We start from the raw sequence: 11,594 nt of genomic DNA, 5'->3' as shown, positions 1-11,594 counted from the left end.
GCCTCCGCATCTTCTTCGGCTCACTGTAGGCATCCTAAGTGGCTGCAGCGTTGGGTTGGCGCCGAAACCCTAGTAACTTGAGTTTGGAAGGAGAATGAGCGACAATAGGGAGAGGGCCAAGGGTTCGTGGGGTGAGGAGATTGCGCACAGCGCAGGTGTGTCGATTGTGATTGTCGCCGATTGATTTTGCAGCCTAAATCAGTAATTGTTTCCTTCTTCTAAAGAAATTGTATGTTTCCTAATAAGAGTAAAATTCATCTACGGTACCTCAACTTGCGTCGCGCGGTCACTTTGGTCATTGTACACAAGAACTCACGCAATACGGTCACTATGTACGGTGAACAGTGAAAATACGGTCACTGTGCGCCGTAGACCGCTCGTACGCCACCTGTTGACCGATCGGCTCCCAGTCCGCGCGCCAGGTGTCGCGAGGAGGAGCGACCCGATGACATATTTGCAGCAACACCCCCCACGTTGCCGGACAGATACCCGAAGTCCTCCCACGTCTCCACCTCCCCTGTCTCTCCACCTCCCCTGTTCGAGTCGATCAAACCGGCGGAGAAGATGACGGAGGCGTGTGCGGCGTGGTGCGGCGTGGTTGTCGCCGTGTTCCGGCGCCGTGGTCGGAGCAGCGGGCGCGGAGGGGTTTCTTCTCGCGGTGGTGAAGAGGAGGCGCCGCCATGTCTCCTGTTCGTCGCCCCGACGGTGCCCCTGCCCCCGTTTACTGTAAGTGATGATTACTGCCGTAAATCTTCTTCTTTCTCTTCGATTCTTCTTTGATAGGGCTGGCATTGTGTTCGCCTATGATATGTGGTAGTATTTGTCGCGTGTATGGCGATTTAGGTTTAGGGTTTTTCAAACCCAATGTTCCTGATAGGGTTTCTGATAGGGTTTTAGGTTCTTGTCTAAAGTGTCAAATTTTCATCGATTCCACATGAAATAGGCTTAAGTTCTTGTCGAAAGGGTCAAATTTATCTGGCAGTTGGAATAGGCATAGGTTTGGAGCTCTGGTTTATGGAAAAAATTGGGGATTTCTGTTGTTGTACTGTTCAAAAAGGTCATTTTTGTTCAGTTTTGATGTGATCAATTATGCTTTCTTTTTGCAGGAGCAAGAAGTGAGAAGTTCTCAGTGCAGTTTCATCATGGTGGGTTTTTCATGGGTGAAGGAAGCAATAGGGCTTATGTTGATGGGCATCAAGTTTGGTATGACAGTTTGGATAAGCTCACCCGGTCTCCAATAATGGTGGAACATCTAGTATAAGAGATTGGCTGGGAGATGGCAGGCAGGTTGAAGGCATATTATCAAATCCCAGTACTTGACATTACTCAGAATTCTTTGAGACATATCAGATCTGAGGCAGATACTGATCAAATGATGATGTTTCTGTCTATTGGGCATCATTTCTTCAATATTTATCTTGATCATGATGACAGCTTGATTACTAAGAAGGTTGTTGATGATGTGGTCCAATTTCCAAGGGCTGAACTTCCACCAGTGTTTAGCCCTTCAAAAGATGGTACTAATCCTCATAGTAGCAAGCCTGGAAATTCAGAAGAAGACTGCCCTATACCAATTCAGGTTGTGTATCCAAACAATGTGCTAGACAGGGAAGAAGATGGCAATCCATTAATGTTTGTAAGAAGGCAGTGCACATTTGGTGAAGGAGCAGAGGAGAATGCAGAGAAACAAGGACAAGCAGGGCAACATGATGATGTACAGCAACATCAAGATGCAGAGCATGTAGGCCAAGAAGGAGAAGCAGCGCCACATGAAGATGCAGAGCAAGTAGAGCAACAAAGAGAAGCAGAGCAACATGCAGTTGATGAAGATGCAGAAGCACATCAATTGAGGAGAACCAGAGCAAAGAAGAGATGTTCTGAAGGCAATGTAGGAATAGATAGTGACTCAGATGACAATGACTTTGATCCTGGTGACATGGTAGATAGTGACATTGAAATCAGTGATGATGATGATGACCTTTATGCTGACAATGTGGATGAGGATGAACCAGTTGAAAGGAAGGAGAAGGTGAAGCAGAAAACAACATCAAAAGATAAAGGAGATGTAGGGGAAGGAAATGAAGAAAACATGTCAGATTATGAATCTGAAGGTGAAGATCTTTGGGCACCTGATTCAGATGATGAAATGCAAACCAAATTTAGAGCATTTAGAAAGGAGGATTTGACTTGTCCAAAGTTTCATGTTGGACAAGTGTTTGAAAATGTTGATTTGCTTAGGAAAGCAATTAAGGAATACAGCTGCAAGAACAGAGTTGATTTAAAGTTACCAGTGAATGACAGGAAGAGAGTGAAAGCAGTCTGTGATGATGATTGTACCTGGTATTTGTGGGCTTCTTATGACAGCAGAGCCAAATGTTTCATGGTAAAGAAATATGTTGAAGAACATAGTTGCTGCAAAAAATGGAAAATCAAGGCTTTCACAACACCTTTTCTAGCCAGGAAGTACCTTGAGAGTTTCAGGGCTGATCAGGATATGAATCTTAGAAACTTCTCAAGGGTTGTTCAAAAGGAATGGCATATGACACCAACTAGGTCCAAGCTACAGAGGGCGAGAAGGCTGGCTATGAAAATGAGATAAGGAGAAGTAATCCTGGTAGCTCATTTTTCCTTGCACTGGATAATCAAGCTAGGTTCAACAAAGCCTACATGTGCCTTGATGCATGCAAGAGAGGCTACCTTCAAGGTTGTAGGCCTATGATCTTCATAGATAGCTGCCATATTAAAACAAGATACATAGGGCAGTTGCTGGTTGCAGTAGGAATAGATCCAAATAATTGCATATTCCCCATAGCAATAGGTGTTGTGGACGTGGAGGACAAGCCTAACTGGGTTTGGTTTCTTGAGAGGCTGAAGAATGATCTTTGCATTATCAACACATCCCCATGGACAGTAATGTCTGACAAGCAGAAGGTATATGCAACCACATTGCCTGATGGTCTAATTAGATTAGTGTACTTGCATACATTTGTTTAACACTTTCTGTATTGGTCTATGTTGTTTTGTAGGGCCTGATAAATGCTGTTACTGAAGTTTTCCCTAAGTCAAAACATAGGTTATGTGTCAGGCATATGTGGAAGAATTTCCAACAGTTGTACAAAGGTGATGCTTTGAAGAACCAATTGTGGAAGATAGCTAGGAGCACAACCGTTATTAAGTATGAGAAGTACATGCTTGAGATGAAGGTGCTGAATGAAGGTGCATACAACTGGTTGAATTAGTTGGAGCCAAACACATGGGTGAGGGCTTTCCAAAGTGACATACCTAAGTGTGACATTCTGCTCAACAATTTGTGTGAGGTGTTCAACAAGTAAGTTCCAATGCTTTCCTCTCACTCTTTATAACATAAGATGCAATGCTTTCCTATCACTGTTGTTAACATAACATGCAATGCTTGTGTAGATATATCTTGGAGGCAAGAGAATTGCCAATTCTTTCAATGTTTGAGAGGATCAAGCAACAGTGGACTGCAAGGCACTACACTAAGCATTGTGAGGGTGAGAAGATTCAAGGAGTAATGTGCCCTAAGATCAAGAAACTAGTTGACAAGCTGACAGAGTTGGCCAACACATGCTATGTGTATGAATCAGGAGATGGAGTGTTTCAAGTGGTGGATAGAGGAACAGATTACATAGTAGACTGGCACAGCAAGTCCTGTAGCTGTATGAGATGGCAAAAAAGTGGAGTGACTTGCATACATGTTATAGCATGTTGTAGGAATGAGAGAGTAGATCCACTGACCTTAGTGGATCAATGCTACTCAGTGTCCATGTTCAAGAAGGCTTATAGCAACATCATCTACCCTTGCAAGGACATAACTGAGTGGGAGAAGATGAATGGGCCTGAAATTAATCCACCAGACTAACAGAAGCATGTTGGAAGGCCCTGCAAAAGCAGAAGGAAGGGACCAGAAGATATTATTTGTAGTAATGGAGGCAGGAGGATGTCAAGGCATGGTGTCATCATGCACTGCAGTTACTGTGGTGAGCCTGACCACAATATCAAGGGATGCAAATATATGAAAGCTGGTCTACCACCTCCCAATGCACAAGCTCCTCCACCCCAACATGATGACAATTTGGAAACTTCACAAGCTAATATGGAGCAACAGCCACCTCCAGAACAAGCCCAGGTAACTGTCCTTTTCTTGTACACAACCTGTAGCAGATCTTATGGACTAGCAGACTGTAACAAACTTTTTGTTTGATGAGCAGCAGGCCAACACAAGTGCAGAGACCAGTACAGTAGTAGAAGATCTTATGGTGGATCACATGCTTCAGCAGGTAATTTACACATGAGTACTCTTGCTCACTTGCTCTGTTTCAATCATGCTTCACTAGTAGAAAAAGGGCCTATTGTCCCGGTTGGTAAGGGACTTTCGTGAACCGGGACTAAAGGGTCGTTACTAATGCCCTAACCCTTTAGTCCCGGTTCTTACACGAACCGGGACAGATGGGCCTCCACGTGGCCGCTGCGGCCAGCCAAGGTCGGGGGGCCTTTGGTCCCGGTTGGTGACACCAACCGGGACCAATAGGCATCCATGCGTCAGCATCTGGCTGGAGCTGAGGTTTTTGTTTTGTTTTGAAAGGGGCTGATTTAGGGGTTTTGGGGGTTAATTTAGGTTGTTATTAGGTAGCTATTAGAGAGAAGTGTCCTTTCTTATATCTCCGTGCTTGGTTTACCAAAGCTACGTACTGCTATGCCTAAACATGGCTTAGATTGAAGTGAAGGCAACATGTGGTGCATGTCGAAAGTAATACTAATCCTAACTTGATCAAGTTTGGATTGTACTACTTTCGACATGCACCACATGCATGTTGCCTTCACTTCAATCCAATCCATGGTCATTTCAACCGCTGATATATAATAACTCTTCATGCACGCATCATGCATCATCATATATAATAACAAGTCCTACTAATCATCATCATACAACTTCTACTCGTTATTAATAACCAGTCATACGATCATCATCCTCATAGTCATCGAACCAACCCTACTTAATTGTTCTTAGCACATGATCATCAGTATTAGGTAGGACCGAAATACCCTCTTTAAGGTAAAATAGCATAAAACAATATAGACCCTGACTCTCCATTATGGAGAATGGAGATCATCCTGTCTCCAATTCTTGCGCTTCGCTTCCTTTTGCTTCCAAGAACCTCCTTGCGACTGTCCATACATTTTTTCCATTCTTTGATTTGCCTGTCTCCACTTCTTTTAGAAATCCGGTATGGACAGTTGAGATTCATAGGATGACCTGGTTGTATGTTCAAAACATCAAGCCTACCATTCTGATACATCAAATGAGGCACACAATCCTCTGGGATTATCTGTTGAAAAACATAGTAATAACTTCATAGTTAGCAATGATGTACTAGTTTTAGAAGTATGCAAAAGATGCACGGATGTCGTAATAGTAAGAAATCTTACCAGGGTATCTCCATAGTAGTTACCATAGTTCAACACGTGCACTAGTGGCACGTATTGACCATAATGTGGAGGAGTTTTACAATAGATATTGTAATTCTCAAGATCAGTACAAAATCCGACCAGATGAGTTTTCTCCTTATAAGTTAACTCAGAGCCATCGGTGTAGTAGGTTCTGTCTACCATGTTCCGCACATTGTTTGAACAATCAAAATAAGTTGTCAATGAAAATAAGCTGTCAACTATTTTGAAATGAACAATATAAATTAGCTAATAACTATGTTTGAGAATCTCACATAGCAGTAGAATTGGAGGCGTATCAACAAGGACCCAAATGTCCATATTGTCTTGATCGATGTCAGGATCACCAAGATCCATGGTGACAAGCATACCCTCATCAAAACCATACATCTTGCAAAATGCTTCCCAATTTTTGCAACCAAAATGGGTTACGCTCTCAGAATTATACAGATTTACTTCAAAATCTATATCATGATGGGTCCTTAGGTGAATTTTCTTTGTTTCCATACTTTCATGGTCTTCAAAACCCATCCTCCAAGATGTAGCGTCTTGCATGGCATGGGATGAGCTAGCCGAATTGTAAAAGATGAAAAGTACACGTTGAAATAGTTGAAGTCGTGCTTAATTACGAAAAAATAACACTTGTCGTCGTTGCGTACCGTTTCAACATCGAAGGTCTCCTCCAGCTTAATACTGAAGCGCCGATCTTCGTCCAGGTGAGGCCTGTCGCACTGACCTCGGTCGTCGTGGCACCAGTCGCACTCCCACGGGAGACTTTCGTCGTCCGAGTACGACATTTCCTATGTTCATAATTCAAATATTAAACGTCTACAATTAAATATATGTACTAAAAAACCTAAGTTAGATCATTATTATTCATCACGGGTTGACTATCGGTTTGTCGAGTCTTTTCTTGAAAACTCTCAGCTCACGTTGTGTATACATTCGACCGTTGGTGATGGTCGCTCCTCCGTTTGTCCCCGAGTGCATTACACCAAAATGTCTAGCACACGGGAACAAAGGAGAAGCGACCCCCACGACAACAATCGGGATTCTTCGTCCTCTCATATATATATGGTGGAACTCTCCCTCACTGATTCCTCTCTGACATTTACGACCGTCGGTGATGGTATGGTAGCTCCTCCTTTCGTTCCCGAGTGCATTACACCAAATTGTCTAGCACACAGGAACGAAGGAGAAGCTACCCCCACGACAACAGTCGGGATTCTTCGTCCTCTCATATATGATGGAGACTCGACAAACTTACAGTCAACCCGAAATATCGTTTAATTATCTTTCTAAAAGAGGATTTGGCTAGTCTCACCTCGATGTCGGAGGGGGCGGTGACGGGGACGACGGCGGGGATGATGGAGGGGCCGGGGGCTCCTAGATTCCTGCGAAAACAAAAACCCTATAAGCTATCAACTAATCATATGCATACGCCTTGCATAGTGCTCTCCAATTTTAGCATTCAAAGTAGGAGTAGTTTTCCACTTTGAGCATTCAATAAGCAAAATCAAATCACAAAATAAAGTAGTATTCAAATTAGGATGCATTCAATTATAAGCAAAACTACATCATCTCCATGCGTCCGTACATCGTCGAATATTATCACAACTACACCTCGAATACTATCATACATATAGCATCGCTAGTACAGCTAGAACAGTAGCGCCCGACGGGTATCGGCGCGGGCGGTGGACACCCAAAGGGACGGAACCATCACAGGATCATAGCTCCAGTGAGATCCCTGAAGAACCTGCCAGGTATTGTCGAACCTGCCCTCCAACGCAACCATGTAGCGACGGACGTGCTGGTCCTCCTCGCTGACATGGTGACGTACCACCTCCGCGGTGTCCGGAAGCCTCGGCACCGTCACTGGCCCACGCGACCGCCACCAAACAAGGATCGGGTCAACGACGGGCTGGCTCCTCACCAACCTACGCCCACCGGAAGGTAGCACCTCCCAAAACCAGCCCGGCGGAGCCCAGTCCCGGACATGGCCCCTCTGATCAAGCCGGCCTCCTCCGCCGAGTCGACGACGAGGATGCGGGATAGGCATCGTCGATATCGATGCGGGATTAATTGCTTGAACTAAAAAAATAAACTAGTTCTATTAATTTTCTTGCTAAAATAAAGTAGTTCAACTAGTTCAACTACTAAGCACTTACTATAAAGAAATAAAATAAAGTAGTTCTTACTAAAAATAAACTACTTCTATATATAGTAAAATAAAGTAGTTTTATTAAATCAACTAGTTCAACTACTAATTAAGCACTTACTATAAATAAAATAAAATAAAGTAGTTCTTACTAAAAATAAAATACTTCTATATATAGTAAAATAAAGTAGTTTCATTAAATCAACTAGTTCAACTACTAATTAAGAACTTACTATAAATAAAATAAAGTAGTACTTACTAAAATAAACTACTTCTATAGTAAAATAAAGTAGTTTTATTAAATCAACTAGTTCAACTACTAAGCACCTACTAAAAATAAACTTGTTTAACTAGTTCTATTATATTTAACTAGTTCAACACAATTTTTTTTCTAAATATGCACATATATATATACATAAATTGACAAAAAAACATCTAATTCAACTAATCTTAAATACATGGAAAAACATCTAATTCAACTAATCTAACTAATTTTGTTAGACACTTACTAGTATATATACATGGAAAAATACATATACAAAAAAAATGAAAAAAAGGATTCGGGGCGGCGGCGGCTCACAGCGGGGCCGGCCGGCTAGGGCGACGGCGGGGGCGGCGACGGTGGGGGCGGCGGACGGCGTCGGCGTGCAGAGGATCCGGGCGGGCGCGGAGCAGGGCACGGGCGACGGCGACGGCGTGGGCGGCGGACGGCGTCGGCGTGGGCTCCGGGGCAGGGGCGATGGCGACGGCGGGGGCGGCGGACGGCGACGGCGTCGGCGTGTGCTCCGGGGCAGGGGCGACGGCGTCCGGCAGCCTGGCGGCGTCCTCTCCGCGCGTGTCGTCGGGGTCGAACTGCAAGATGCAAACCAAAATTTTCACAAGTGTACCTTATATACATGAAGCTTTAGTCCCGGTTCTTGTCACGGACCGGGACAAATGCCCCTCTTAGGTCCCGGTTGGTACCACCAACCGGGACCAAAGGCCTCTTTTCAGCAGCCCAAAGGGCGGGAAGCAGAGGGCTTTGGTCCCGGTTGGTGGCACCAACCGGGACTAAAGGTTGGGCATTGGTTCTGGTTGGTGCCACCAACCGGGACCAAATGGGGCATTGGTTCCGGTTTGTGGCACCAACCAGGACCAATGTCCTGCGCGGTGGGATGTTTAGTCCCACCTCGCTAGCCGAGGAGCGGCATGCCCTGTTTATAAGCCCTGCCCCGCCAGCTCCATTGAACTCCTCCGAACTGCAGGCCTCTGGGCCTAATCTTGCACTGCTATGCCTGTGGGCCTTCTGCGGGCCTGAATCCTGGCCCATGGATAGGTTTCTAGTCGTATTCAGGCCGTCGTGGCCTAGTAGGTGGCATTTTTTTATTTTTTCCCAGTTATTTTGTTTTCTTTTTTGCTTTAATTATTTTATTTTGTTTCTACTTACAACAAAATACTTATTTATTTTATTTTATTTTGTTTCTAATTACTTATTTATTTTACTTTATGATAATTCTTTTTGCTATTAAAGTTTCTATCAAAAAAAGTTCTTTATGAAAATTCTTTTTTCTTTTAATGATTTTGAACAGAAAATACTTTGATAATTTTAGTTGCATCAATTTCATATGATTTTAGTTTCAATAATACTAGAGGTTTCTTATAATGTTTTGAACAGAAAATACTTTGTTAATTTTAGTTTCATAAATTTTATTAAAGTTTATTTTATTTTGTTTCTACTTATATATTTTAATAAAGTTTATATTATTTTGTTTCTAATTACTTATTCATTTTATTTTTTATTTTTCATGCACAATTTTTCATGCATTTACTAATTATTTTGAGCTATAAGACCCTAAAATTGAAAAGCATTACAAATGAACTCTGAAAAGGTTGAAAGTTGGCATGGTATCATCATTTCATCCACATAGCATGTGCAAGAAAGTTGAGAGGGTTACGGCAAAAAACTGGATGCACTTCGTGTACAAAACGGACAATCTCTTTCAAAGTATCAGGATTTCATACGGAAACTCGTCTGTTACAAACGGATTTCATTTTTTAAAACTTATTTGAACTCCTGACTTTTTGTGTGTTCAAAATGCACCATTCAAAGCCACATCATCATTTTTCAATCCTTTCTGACTTCATTTGTTATTTTTCATGCATTTACTAATTATTTTGAGCTATAAGACCATAAAATTGAAAAGTATTTCAAATGAACTCTGAAAAGGTGGAAAGTTGGCATGGTATCATCATTTCATCCACATAGCATGTGCAAGAAAGTTGAGAGGGTCCCGGCAAAAGGTGGATGCACTTCGTGAACAAAATGGACAATCTCTTTTAAAGTATTAGGGTTTCGGACGAAAACTCATCTGTTACAAAGGGATTTCATTTTCTTGAACTTATTTGAACTCTAGACTTTTTGAGTGTTCAAAATGAACCATTCAAAGCAGAGACTGATTTTGAATGGTGCATATTCAACACACAAAAAGTTTGTAAAGATCGCCAACCCCAACATAAAAAATGAGCACAGATGCGCCTATAGAGAAAATTCAACCTAAATTCATAATAAATTTCTATGAATTTCAGAGAAACTCACTATGAATTTAGGTCAAATTCCCTGTATAAGGGCATCTATTTTCATTTTGAGAGGAGCTCAAAAAGGCAGAGAGGGACGGGCTTATAAACCGGTGTGAGCGCCCTTCGGTTGGCGAGGTGGGACTAAACTCTGGCCGCAACGAGGACCAACCCTTTAGTCCCGGTTTGTGCCACAAACCGGGACTAATGGTCATGGGCCAGGGGTGAGGTGCATTGGTCCCGGTTCGTGCGTTGAACCGGGACCAAAAGGTCCAGACGAACCGGGACCAGTGGCCCACGTGGCCCGGCCGGCCCCCTGGGCTCACGAACATGGACTAATGCACCCCATGGGTCCCGGTTCGTGCGGAACTGGGACTAATGGGCTGGCCAGGCCTAAACGAAAGCCCTGTTTTCTACTAGTGCTTTAGTGACATAGTTAGTTTCCATTTGTTGACACTTGACAGGTGTATGTACAGAGGCCTTTGCCTAGAGTGCTTCAGCACACACCTATCCCAGAATCAACATTCCTAAAAAATACACAAGCAATGATGAACCAGGCCTAGACAAGCACTAACACAATCAGGCAGGGAGATCTAGCTAAGAAGATGCTGGCCATGAAGCAGCAAAGAGAGAAGGAACTTGAAGACAAGAAGCAAGCTATACTAGGGGCAAGGATAGAAGCAGAATTGAAGAAAGCAGAAGAGGCTGCTAGAAGAAGGCATGACAAAGCAGAAAAGAATGCTAGAGAAGCTGAGAAGAAGAGAGAGGCAGCTGCACAGAAGAAGGAAGCAATGGAAATACCGAGGCAGGCAAGAGCAGAGACAATGGAGATAATAGTAGAGACACAAAGAGAGCTTTCTGCTGAGAGAAAGGAGAAACTGGCTGCTGAGAAGAAGGCACAAAAGGAGGCTGCTGCTGCAAAGAAACTAAAAGAGAAGAAAGCCATTGCTGCACAGAAGGAAGAAGAGAGACAAGCACTCCTAGCAAAGAAGAAGGAAGAGAAACAAGCCCTCGCTGCAAAGAAACAAGCAGAGAGACAATCCCTTGCAGCAAGGAAGGAACAGCTGAGGAAACAAGCACAAAGAAACATGGCGGAAGCTGGGAATGTGCCACAAAGATCAAGCATATTTGACATCTTTAGATGATCTATGAGACTCTTTGTCTTGTTTTAGCAAGAGTACTCTTTCAGCAATGTAAAATATGACTGTGTTTCCCTTTCTTGTTATCTAAAGATCTTATGGTACTCTATTTTGAGTAGTGCTAATGATGATGCACTAGAGAATCTATCTGTCTTGTCAGTCTACCCATTTCTTGCCATTTTATTGTTGATGTCAATACTGCTTCCACATTACATTCTTTCTGCTATTCTTTTCATTTCATAAAGATGATATGAAACAGTACCCATTCTCAT

Source organism: Aegilops tauschii, chromosome 3, assembly GCF_002575655.3.
Source record: "Aegilops tauschii subsp. strangulata cultivar AL8/78 chromosome 3, Aet v6.0, whole genome shotgun sequence".
NCBI classification, from domain to species: domain Eukaryota; kingdom Viridiplantae; phylum Streptophyta; class Magnoliopsida; order Poales; family Poaceae; genus Aegilops; species Aegilops tauschii.
The sequence above is the reverse complement of the archived record's forward strand: the minus strand, read 5'-3'. Positions refer to the sequence as shown.